This window comes from Podarcis filfolensis (genome assembly GCF_964270895.1).
Source record: "Podarcis filfolensis genome assembly, chromosome: 4".
Lineage (NCBI taxonomy): Eukaryota > Metazoa > Chordata > Lepidosauria > Squamata > Lacertidae > Podarcis > Podarcis filfolensis.
The window spans coordinates 65,009,109-65,021,805 of NC_139607.1; the positions used below are offsets into that span (position 1 = coordinate 65,009,109).

Sequence of the window (12,697 nt, forward strand, 5' to 3'; positions counted from 1 at the left end):
ATTCCAAGAAATATTGTCAAAGGCTTTTTCCGCATCTATAAAAATTAAAACTGCTTTGGTATTAATGTTCACTTGCAACTTCTCCAAAATGTTAATTATATTCCTTGTGTTGTCAGACAAGTGTCTACCTGGGAGAAAGCCAGCTTGGTCCTTATGTATCTCTTCAACTAGTACCTTTTTTAATCTATTAGCCAAAATATCGGCAAAATTTTTGTAATCCACATTGAGCAGGGATATGGGGCGGTAGTTCTTAAGTTGTGTCTTTTCAGACTCAGTTTTCGGTATAAGTGTAATATAAGCTTCCTTCCACGACTCTGGCGCCTTTTTCCCCTCCAAAATTTCATTACAAACCTCCTTTAGTGGCTGAATTAACCAATCTTCCAAAGATCTATAGTATTTTGAGGTTAAGCCATCCGGTCCTGGAGATTTACCCAACTGCATATTCTGAATGGCACCTTCTACCTCCTGTTCTGTAATTTTGTGGTTCAGCATTATCTTGTTTTCTTGAGAGATTTTTTGTAATCCATTTGTTTTTAAAAACTGGTCTATGTCAGTCTCTTTCTGTGGCCCTTGTGTATATAGTTGTTTAAAATATCTCTGGAAGCACTTTCTAATCTCCAATGGATTCTGTATGTTCTTTCCTTCCACATCCAAATTTGTGATAGTGTTTAATTTTTGTCTTTTTTTCATCTGCCAGGCTAGCAATTTCCCGCATTTATTAGCCGATTCAAATGTCTTTTGTCTCATCTGTTCAATTTTCCATTCTACTTCCTGGTTTATCATTTTCATATATTGTACTTGATATAACTTTATTTCTCTCAGAATCTCTTGTGACTTTGGTTTAGCTCTTAATTTCTTCTCTCCTTCTTTTATTTTTTCCAAGATTTTATCTTTTTTCTCATTTAGGATTCTCTTCTTTATTGCATTCTGTGCATTTTTTCATTGTAAGATGTCTTGAGTTCCTCCAAGGGGAGCCTTTTTTACAATGCAAAAAGGAGTCACAGGAGGCATAATACAAAATTGGGCCCACAGAGGGGAGGTATCAAAGGCTTAAAGACCCCAGGTTTCCTATCTGGACCACTTCTTCCTAAGCCTGCAATTTGCTTTTAACAAATCATTCATGCAATTACTAATTGAATGGCATAGTGTCTAGTTTTGCCCTCGATTTTTAAAGAATTCTGCCTGTAGCTTTTAATTTCCTCTGAATTTAGCAAGATCAGTTTAAAATAAAATGAAAATAAAAGCGGTGGTAATTCTGCCCAATTTGCAATGCACACTGTAATTATATTCCTGGCAATAGTTTCCTGGTATGTGATGACAGCAAATGACAATAGTGCATTTCATGTCTTTTGTCATAAACTATTCACAGACAAGTCAAGCATGTGAAGTGGTGAAGTGACTGCAGAATAAGTGGGGAGCTGATGCTTTTTATGAAATGCTAAATAACTAATCCCCCAAATACCAAATAGCTAGCTATTCTGAAGCAATTTTACACTTCACATCATGTTCTGCTCCTTAGTGTCCCAATTGCTTGGAAAAATTCAACCTAAGAAAATATGATGCCACACAAGTAACTATGCATGTAATAACACACTTCCTAGGAATGCAGTTCAAATATCGAACGCAATCTTTGAACTAGCAATAGGTGCTTTAAATAAAGCAAAAAGATGTTCTGAAGCAATAAAAAGGAAGGGAAATAACAGCGGAGTGCACATTGCCATCATCTAGAAGATTCAGCTCTCTATAGATAAGATCAGCACAAGAAGAGGTTTTACTTGATTATGGAAGTCAATGGATACAAAAAAAGATAATCAAAATCCGAGTCCAAACAAATGCAAATCCATTAGCTTCAGGTGTCCAGTGGAACTACTGACTTTTGTTCTCACATAGACCAACATAGACCAACTTACTTTGGGTGTCTTCAAAAGCCATTTGTGACCATGAATTCAGGGTGACAGCATAAGCTGCAATTTTTGCTAAGCAAGCGTAAGCTTAAATGCAAATTATTCGTAGGCTCATAGAATGGTAGCATTGGAAGCAATATTGTGTGACTTATGTAGAAATGTACTTCCTGAACATTTATTTTTTTCAGATGCCTAGTTTACAGTACTGAAAGGCTAAACCAGACTGGATTCCAAGGCAGGGACAAATGAACTTTATAAGCTATCAGGCAACTAACTGCCTACGGGTCTGGATCATTAGGAGTACAGTCATACCTCGGGTTAAATGTGCTTCAGGTTGAGCGTTTTCAGGTTACGCTCCATGGTGACCTGGAAGTAACGGAGCGCGTTACTTCTGGGTTTTGCCGCTCGTGCATGTGCAGATGCTCAAAAATGACATCACGCGCATGCTCGGAAGTGGCGAATCACGACCCGCGCTGTCAGAGCTGCCCGAGGTCCCAGCTCACAAAGGACCAACGCCACTTCGTTGTTAAATACGAAAGTCTTTATTGAAGTTCAGTTTCACTTCCAGAGCCGCAGCGTGCAGCTCCACGTCTCAACCTTTAGACCGCTGGAGGAGACGCTGGCCCTGACACGTGTGACTCTTCCCCCCCACTACGCTCTGGTGGGGAAACTGGCCCTGATCCCCCGCTGCTGCTTCGGGGTTCCCCGCTGGCTCCTTGTTTCTGGTGCGTCCCCCCTGGGACCCCCCTTGCCCTGACCATTGGCGCCCCCTTCTGGGAATCTTCTGATTCGCTGGAGAAGCTCATGGAATCTCTCGGGCCACTGTCATACTCCCCTACGCTGCCCTCGGATTCTTCCCCTTCGCTCTCCATTTCCTCTCTCCCCTGTGCTCCTGCTCCTGAGCCCCTGACACACGCGCATGCAGATGCGGGTTGCATTTGCTTCAGGATGCGAACTGGGTTCCGGAATGGATCCCGTTTGCATCCAGAGATACCACTGTATATTAGGAGCTTAACTGAAATTATTTTTTTCCAATTGAAATAACACATGCAAATGTCACCAGTTTGATTCCTAAACTACAATCACACCAAGGACAAAGGAGCTAGCACAGAGGGGAATTTCACTGTGGGATAGGAACATAGAAAGCTGTCTTACGGTGAGTCAGACCATAGGCCCATATAGCTCAGTAATGTCTGCTGTGACTGGTAGTGCCTCTCCAGGATACTCCCAGCTCTATTTGGAGATGCCGGGAATTGAACCTGGAACTTTCTGCATGCAAAGCAGGCACCCTACTACAGACTCTTTCCTCGATGATGTAAACAGTGGAATATAAACAGAATTGTTTCCATTTTCTGTCTAGGTTAACATTATTTCATTTAAAAAATCATTATTTACAAATATTTATAAAAGCCTGCTGATTGGGCCAATGGCCCATCGAGTTCAGCATCCCATTCTCACAGTTGCTAACCTGTGGGAAGCTCACAAACAGGAACTGGTAGTTAGAAGCATAATTCTTGGCTGCATGTCATGGAAGACCTGCTTCCTGTCTTGCAGGCCTTTTCCACCTGGCAGGGAAGGTCAGGGCCCCAACTGACTCTGGCTATAAAATCTTAGGCTGCTGAAGAAGCCAGAGACTATCTTGGCTGTCTCTTAGAGCAAACCCAGGTCATTGAGCCTGGCTTCTATAGCCACCACCCACCATGAACCACCATTGGCAGGAATGGCAGCAACAGCAGCTGATATGTTCTATGACTGTGGTAACGATTATATTTTTGCTACTGATGCTGTTTTAAATGTGCATTTCATATTTGACTACCTTTAGTAAGGTTTTATTTTGAAATCTTTAAGATAATAATTTAGCTTCCTGTTAATTATGCTTGCTTTGAATTGTTTTATTTGATGTTTTGATGTAGGTTGTAAACCGCTACATTTTTTTCTTAAAAATATAAAGCAGTATAGAAATGAAATTAATAATAATAATAATAATTCTCATTTAAAGCCATCCAAGTTGGTGGCCATTGTTAAGTTGTGGGTGAACATATCAGACGACACAGCGATTCTTCAAACAGCTCTTGCTTATTCACAGGCCAGAACAGAACTGAACTGAAGGGTTCAGTCAGCCTGCTTATATAGAGCTCCAGTACAATGTAACTGTAACAATTTTCTAAAACTATCCAATCACTGAACGTCACTTTCGATCCCTTATTTGCATAACTATCTACAGTATCCCCCTGCTGGCCCAGGGTGAGAACTTCAGTACATAACAGCCATCACTGCCTCTTGTGGGAGAATGTTCAATAGCATAACTATGTGCTGTGTAAGGAGGTACTTCCTTTTGTCTGTCTTCCAACATTCATCTTAATTGGGTGTCCACAAATTCTGTCTCTGTTAAGAGACAGAGAGAAAAGCTTTTCCTCTCCCTACCTTCTTCACAACATGCACAATTTTATACACCTCTATCGTGTCTCCTCTTGCACATATTTTCTTTAAACTAGAAATCCCCAAATGTAACCTTTCTTCACAGGGGAATTGTTCCACTCTGGTTCCATTTTCTGAACATTTTCCAACTCAATAGCAATAGCATTTTTGCGGTGAGCTGACCAGAACTTCACACACAAGCCACAAGCGTGGCTTTTAAACATTTCCTCATTTTAGTAACATCAATGGGTATAACTAGCTTCTCTTTCATATCGAACCTTAGACTGAAAAATCATGTACATCTCCAGCAGTGAGAAAATATACACTAGGACCAGTACTGAATTACTATGTAATCAGTCCACACACAGCCAGGAGTCAGCAGTTCTTTTCCTTTTCACAAGGAGTGGATGTCTCCTATTTTTACTGTACAGCATGAAAAAAGGTGACTTGAACTTAATTTAAAGGGTGCAAGTATTTTTCTTTAGCAGGTTGAGCATTCAGCCATCTGTGAGCTGGCACCCTATTACCAGCTCAATTTTGTCTGCAAGCTACATGCTTTAGTTATTGCAATTTGACATCTATCAGCCAGCAGACCCTCCAGCAGAGTGAAAGATAGGAAAGTGACAGAAAGACAGCTGGACAGATAAAAGGGAGCAGCTGTAAGACATATAGGTACAAACTGCAGGGACTGGAGCTCTAATGGATAGGAATTAACTGTCAACATTTTAGATAGATACAAAAGGGATTAAAAACAACAGAAAGAAAAATGAGCTTTTTAAAAGCATGTACTGAGGTTCTGATGAAGTAACCTTTAATTCTCATTTTAGATATACTGTAAAATCCTGCTGAATATATGGACAATCTTAAATATAATGAGAAATACATGAGGAAGAATCATGAAAAGAATTTGCAAGGTGTCTGTTTGATTCCAAAGAATCAAAATGATGGCATGGCAAGCAATGAAGTCTCCATAGCAATTGTTTATGTTCCAGGTTTTTTGTAAACACAAACTGTTTTCATATCCCTATATGGTGTGATGATACTCTATAGGTTTGTGCTTTTTTTTAAGTACAGGAGCTATCTAGTGCTCCATATGTTGTTGACTAAAATTTCCAGGACCACATAATGTTCAATGACCGAGAATTGTTTATTATACCTAACTCCTCCAGGACCAAAAAGATCATATGCATCAAATGGTTGCTCCACTACTAAGTTATTAAACCTAAAAAGTATGTGCAATATTATATTTCCTTTCCTGACTTCTCAAATATGCTTCCGATCAGTCAACTTCGTTTTCATTTCCCACACATTCCTACTGATTATTTAATAATAATAATAATAATTTATTATTTATACCCCGCCCATCTGGCTGGGCCTCCCCAGCCACTCTGGGCAGCTTCCATAGAAACCAAAAATACAGTAAAATATCACACTTTAAAAACTTCCCTGAACAGGGCTGCCTTAAGATGTCTTCTGAATGTCAGGTAGTTGTTTATCGCTTTGACATCTGCTGGAAGGGCGTTCCACAGGGCGGGCGCCACTACCGAGAAGGCCCTCTGCCTGGTTCCCTGTAGCTTTGCTTCTCGCAATGAGGGAACCGCCTCATTGATTTCAGATCCTTATCCCCTTTAACCAACTTGTTATTCATGGGTGATTTGTTGTGTTATACACATACTAAGAACATCAATACAATATGTATGTTGGCCCCTTCAGTCAGCTGATCTCTTTGCTCATCGTTTCAGTTATTATAATGGGTATTGCTGCCATAGTCTATCTCATGAGATATGGGTATTTTGGATTTCTAAAACACTTGACTCTTTGTGACCCGCTTCTATGGTCTTCAGAGTAAAGGCTGATGAAAAAATTTATGAGAACAGAATAATATATAGGAAAGGTTTGACTAGAAAGGAATACATTTCTATCATCTAATGGACGCATTCCATCATACATCTACAAGCAAATGAGAGAGCTGTAAATCCTAAATCTGTGTTTTTGCTTTCTTGCTCTGAATTCTTTTGTTAGCGAGGACAGAAGACATAGGTAACTGACTGTGTTTGGGGAACCTGTACCTTTTATCTAGAAGAGAACCTCAATCTCCCAAATCTTTCTCTTCCAGGAACTGTATATATACACACAGTTTTAGTTACTCATCAGTACTTTTGTAAAAACTCTAATCCCCACTCTCATCTCAGATGTGTTTTCATGCCTAATAATCAAAACAGCTCTCAATGGAGCAATAGGGTAAAATCTGCCATGTTTATAGGAAACAAAGAATGAGTGAAGGCATGTAGAGATGAGTGACAGACCTGCATGACTGCCATGAATACTGTTAGAAATCCCAAATTATTATTCTGGAAAATTCATTTTTCTGTGTGCCACTCTCTGTAATCCCATTTTCACAAGGACAGTTTCTATTTAGGGGAATCGGAGCACGTGCTGCTTACTATGGCTTTCAATTCATTCAGTTCATTTTACTCATTTATTTCATTTGCATACTGCTCATTCAGCTAAGTCTGTTGGGCATTTCACATAAACAGTGAACCCCCCCCCCCAATTCAGATTAAAACAATTTCCTTCCTCTTGAGCTACCAATGTGTGTATTGATAAAACATTACAAACAATAAGCTTGATATGATCTTGACGTGATATTATGATTACATCAATATTCTTTTTGTGCAGTTTTTTCAGATGCACACATATGCTCTTGTCCATTGGCAATAATACTGATGCAAGCTCATCTATAATCACATAAAGTTTGCTTTTTTTCTAGGAATTTATCAATGCAAATGTTGAAACTGGTAATGCAGGAGAGAGGAAAGGCATGAATGAACTGGAAAATCTGAAAATCTGGCAGTTTTTGGAAAAAGCCTTAATCATGAAATACAATGGAATAGCAGGTTGGAGTTAGGGAGGCCAGGCTAGAAGCATGAGTCTCATGGAACGGAGGTGGGGGAGAAGAATCTGCCAAATCCAACCAGGAAGCAACCTTGCCCATTCATTCAGCCACAACTCATCTTTATGGCCAATTTTCACACATACCTTATTCTGATCACTTGGTGGACATCTCACTTAGGGCTGAGTGAAGCCACCAATACCATTGCCCTGCCACACAGTGCTCCTGGAAATGACTCTACATCATCTTGTAGCATCATTCCCAGGAACACTTTCAGCCACACTTTGAAAATGTGTGGCGGGAATCATGCTGCCTAGCTGCCTGGAGCATTTAAAAAAAAAATTTCATTCTAAGCTATCTAATTCTTCACCATGAAAGTCTGATTCTCCCACTGGAATGTGTCTCTCCCACTCCCAATATCCAGGAGAGTTTTCAGACACGCACACCCTCCTGTAACCTCTGGAATTTTGGCTGGGCTGACAAAGTCAGTCCAGGCCTAATCTCACTAGTTTAGTAAAATGAGATTTTATCAGGGGCTATTTCCTAGTTAGCCCTGTAAGCTTATTACTGATTAGAGGCGATTTCAAAATATATTTTATGCACTACTACATCTATGAGTCCTCATGTAATATAAAACTACATCCTCTTTGATTAATTAACTTTTCCTATTACTCCTGCAGCGTCAGCCAAGTCCTCTTTCTGCTTCATGTATCACCAATAATAACCCTTCCAAAATTTCTGGGTGCTTCTCGTATTTATCTAATTTTATCTTAAATAATTGAAGTAGTACAGATTGCATTCCTTCTAACAAACCAGGAAAAATATCACAGAAGTCACTCACTAAGGGGCTTATGAGATTTTAGAAAACAGTTTGAGATTTGTTTTTTTTTAAAAAAAACCATTCCTATTCTTCTTCTTGACTTCTTGTACAGATTAAGCGATTGCTATGGTATCTGTATTTTATTAATATGTTATGGTTTTTACTACATTGTGCGACCTGCCCCGGGTTGGGGTTGTTTTTTTTTTAAGTGGAACATACTTCTTTACAGTAAATATTGTACTTTGATATCTGTTCTTTTCAGCATGGGTTAATCAGCACATTTCACAGAATCAATAGTAGAGTTGGAAGGGACCATGAGGATCATCTAGTCCAACCCCCTGCAATGCAGGAATCTTTCACCCAAAGTGGGGCTCAAACCCACAACCCTGAGATTAAGAGTCTCATGATCTACCAATTGAGCTATCCCTCATTTAACATTATTGTAACATTTTAAAAATCATATAACTTTATGCTTATATCCTTTAAAAACTAATCTATATGTAGAAAGTAAGTATTCACATCTCTCCCATCTTGCAGAAATATTATGACCTACTGGTTCTCTTTAGTGTGGGGAAGAAAAACAAAGGGCCATTTACCAGAGATGTAAATGAATTACAATACAATGCTATGCAAGTTAATTTTGAAGTAAGGTCCGCTGTCAATAGGGCTTACTTCTATATGAGTGAGCATAGGATTTCAGCCTTTGGCTGAAATCGTGAGCACATTTATCTAGGAGTATATTTTATTGAACACGGTGCGACTTACTTCTGAGAAGTCATGCATAGGATTGCTTAATGTTATCAGTCTGCACCAAGCCGTCGCCAGTGTTAAGTTGTGGGTGAACATATCAGACGACACAACGATTCTTCAAACAGCTCTTGTTTATTCACAGGCCAGAACAGAACTGAACTGAAGGGTTCAGCCAGCCTGCTTATATAGAGCTCCAGTACAACGTAACTGTAACAACTTTCTGTAACTATCCAATCACTGAACGTCACTTTCGATCCCTTATTTCCATATGTGGACCTGAACTATCTACAGTATCCCCCTGCTGGCCCAGGGTGAGAACTTCAGTACATAACAATATGAACTATTGAGTATTAGTTCAAACATGCTCAACTAAATTATTTTAGCCCAGTGTTGCTGGGGTGATTCACAATTGCACACTAATGATGATGTGAAAACCTTTCCAAACATTCAAATCTGACTCTGCTAATTGATCACTGAAAGTTCATTTTTACCACAGGAACTATTTAAAATCATCATGTAGGGTGATTTGTTTGGGGAATCAGAAGCCAATGCAGAGATGTACGTGACAGGTAAACCTTTTGCAAGATACATATCATTGCATGTTACAAGTGAGATACAGTCGTACCTTGGAAGTCAAACAGAATTCATTCCGGAAGTACATTTGAAAACCAAAGCACGGCTTCTGATTGGCTGCAGGAAGCTCCTGCAGCCAATTGGAAGCCGCAGAAGTCCCGTTGGGCATTCGGATTCCAAAGAACGTTCGCAAACCAGAACACTCACTTCCGGGTTTGTGCGTTTGGGACCCAAAACATCCTATAAAGCTATCTCTCTGTACTTAATAAATGAATGCTTATATCTGTTGGAAACCCAGCATCAGTTATAGTGAATAGCACATAGATGGAGTACACATGATTTTCCTGCACAGAAATCTGATGCTCAAATGCTGGAGATAGAAGGGTTGGGCTTCATGTATAGCAGCATATAAGGTTCTTAGGGACCTCCAATTGTCAGCACTGGAGAGAAAATGCTGGACTACATGGGTCTTGATCTAAAGAAGCAAGACAAAGCGTGTTCACCTTTATGGAGAGCACGTGTTGCGGTGGGGGCCGCCAGGACACTCCAAAGTTGGGGGGCGGGCTAATTGATCGTTGGCCACTGATGTGATTGGGGCTTCCCTTGTTGTTGGGAAGAAGTTAATGTTGCCATTTACAGTGGTGCCTCGCAAGACGAAAAGAATCCGTTCCACGAGTCTCTTCGTCTTGCGGTTTTTTCGTCTTGTGAAGCAAGCCCATTAGCGGCTTAGCGGCTTAGCGCTATTAGCGGCTTAGCGGGCTTAGCGGATCAGCTGATAAGCGGCTTAGCGGATCAGCTGAAAAGCAGCTTAGCGGCTTAGCAGATCAGCTGTTAAGCGGTTTAGCGGATCAGCTGATAAGCGGCTTAGCGGATCAGCTGTTAAGCAGCTTAGCGGCTTAGCGGATCAGCTGTTAAGCGGCTTAGCGGCTTAGTGGATCAGCTGATAAGCGGCTTAGCGGCTTGGGAAAAAGGGGGGGAGGAAAAAAACCCCGCAGGAACTCGCAAGACATTTTCGCTTGCGAAGCAAGCCCATAGGAAATTCGTTTTGCGAAGCACCTCCAAAACGGAAAACCCTTTCGTCTAGCGGGTTTTCCGCCTTGCGAGGCATTCATCTTGCGGGGCACCACTGTATTGATTGACAGCCAGAAATACTAAAACTCCTTGCACGAGGCTAGGGCTTCCTCTTTTCGCCCGTGCATCGGATTGCCCGTCCGCCCCCTCCCTAGAATTAGGGTTGTTCGCTTGACCTTGCTATGCCTGTCATGGGGTTGTCTGCTCTTGGGGCAGGGGCCCGGTAGGAATTTTGTCCATCTGGCTGATTGGCTGGGGCCATTTGGTTTTTGCCTACTGCGTAGCAAATCGTCACAACTTGTAAGGTTCGCGGTTAGGCATTGGTTTATGGTTTGGTTGGTTGAGGGGCATGGATTGGCTGTGCCTGCCCCTCTAATGCTGCTGCTGCAAGGGATTCCGTTAAAGGAATTGGGGGCTAACTATTGCTTGTCCACTCTGTCAAGGGGGCTCGGGCCATAGCAATGAGCTCCTGGTTGCATTTGGGGTGAGGGCAGGTTCCCTGCTCCGCGTTACCCCCAAGTGTATTCCCCTTTTCTGACTTTCGCATCGTGCGGAATGTCAGTCTGTCCCCCATGGTGGGGGCAGATAGTCGCAACCAATGCCTACGCAACCACTCACAAATTTGTATTTTAATAAAGTTGTGGCCAAAATTATGCAAAAAATCTTAAACAAAAAATTCTGTGTGATGTGTGAGTTATTGGGGTGGACCTGGGGACCTCGACACGCAACTCTTGCATTCCTGTAACTCTAAATATTTCCCATTTCAGTTTGCAGTGCAGCAGGAATAAAACTCAGAATGTCTTACAGAGGCAGTAACAAGAGCTAGGAACCCTTCACCAAAAACTATTTGCATCACAAATGTTTTCAAAGCCCAGAGTTTAAATACACTGTTTTTTTAGCTGTTCTATTCTATGATTCTACTAACATAGCTTAATGACTACAATGAAATGAAAGCTAAAACTTTCTATTGTCACTTCAGGCCAAAATTCTACATTCAATTACTTCCCTTGATTGTGTTTATGGCTTGCATAAATGTATCATGTACAGCTATGAGCTGAGTCTTTCTACTAAATACACCTTTTACTCATGCTACCACCACAGATCACCGTAAACTGAACATCTCACCTCTCATGTAGCCAAGAAAGAGGCATGTAGTGTAATACAACTGATTTATGATTTTATCCCCACCATACTCCTGAACACCCAACTCCAACTCTCCCCAAACTGCAGCTGTCACTCAGCTGTATCACACTCGTAGTCAAACCCTCAGCCAATCATCACTCACCAACAACACAGCAACTTACTCTCTCCTCTCCCCCTCTAGCATTACCTTAAATAAAGTATTATATTTACCATTAGGAAACATCACTCTGCTTACATGTATATATACATATATATACAAATACAAAAACACCAGAACATCACACGCATCTTGGTTTTCATTACGTAATTCTTAGGTGAAATGCTGAGAGGTTGTAGGATGTTCTAAGAATTGCATTTCAAACCTATACTGGTGCACTTGTGGGCATCAGTCTATATCCCTCCTTGATATACAAGCTGGGGCGTAGGAAGGGTATGTGTGGGGGATGCGGTCCACCCCAGGTGTCATCCCTGTACAAAATGGCAATCTGTGGGGGGTGGCATTTTTCACTGGCCTGCAGTGCGCCTGAGCCACACATCTCTCCTGGGAGTGACATGGTGGCTCGGGCCCCGCGCTGCCTGAACGGCAGCGTGGGGCTTGCATCCTCCAGGCAGACTCCATAGGAAGCTAGCTGCATTGCCCCCGTGCGCAGATCGCCGCGGCGCCTCCGTGGGTGGCTCGCCCTGCCCCTGCCACTCTGGATGCTGGAGCAGCTAGCTACACCCCTGTATACAAGTTCATCAGTTTCCCGCTAGGGATTCTGCAACTGGTAGTTCAAATCCCATTTCCCAGCAGTAAATAACAATCTGCTGTGGCCTGGGGGTGCCTGCCACCCCAACTTTCCCATGCTTTTTTTCCAAAGTAAGTTGCAGAACCCATAGGGTGGGGGAAGGAAAGGTCATGGCAGCAATAGGCACTGTATCAGTGCCCTATGAGTTTTCATAAGAGTTCAGATCAAAATCTTACAAAAAGCATGAACTTTTGCAGGCATTTATTTCAGGACAAGCTAAAGAACAATTGTGAATCTCTTAGGAACTTCAAAAGTAAAAGCTGAAGAAAAACTGCAGAAAGATGGAGAGTATTCTGAGGTCGTTTTGTTTTGAAACAATGCACCATATTGATTTCTT

The 12,697-nt window shown here is 41.5% G+C and overlaps 1 protein-coding gene across 4 annotated transcripts in view; it reads right to left on the reverse strand.

Annotated features, from left to right (window-relative positions):
- EPHA6 (EPH receptor A6) overlaps positions 1 to 12,697 on the reverse strand; it is a 344,313-nt gene that overhangs the window by 91,388 nt on the left and 240,228 nt on the right. The gene's annotated exons all lie outside the window — the stretch shown is intronic.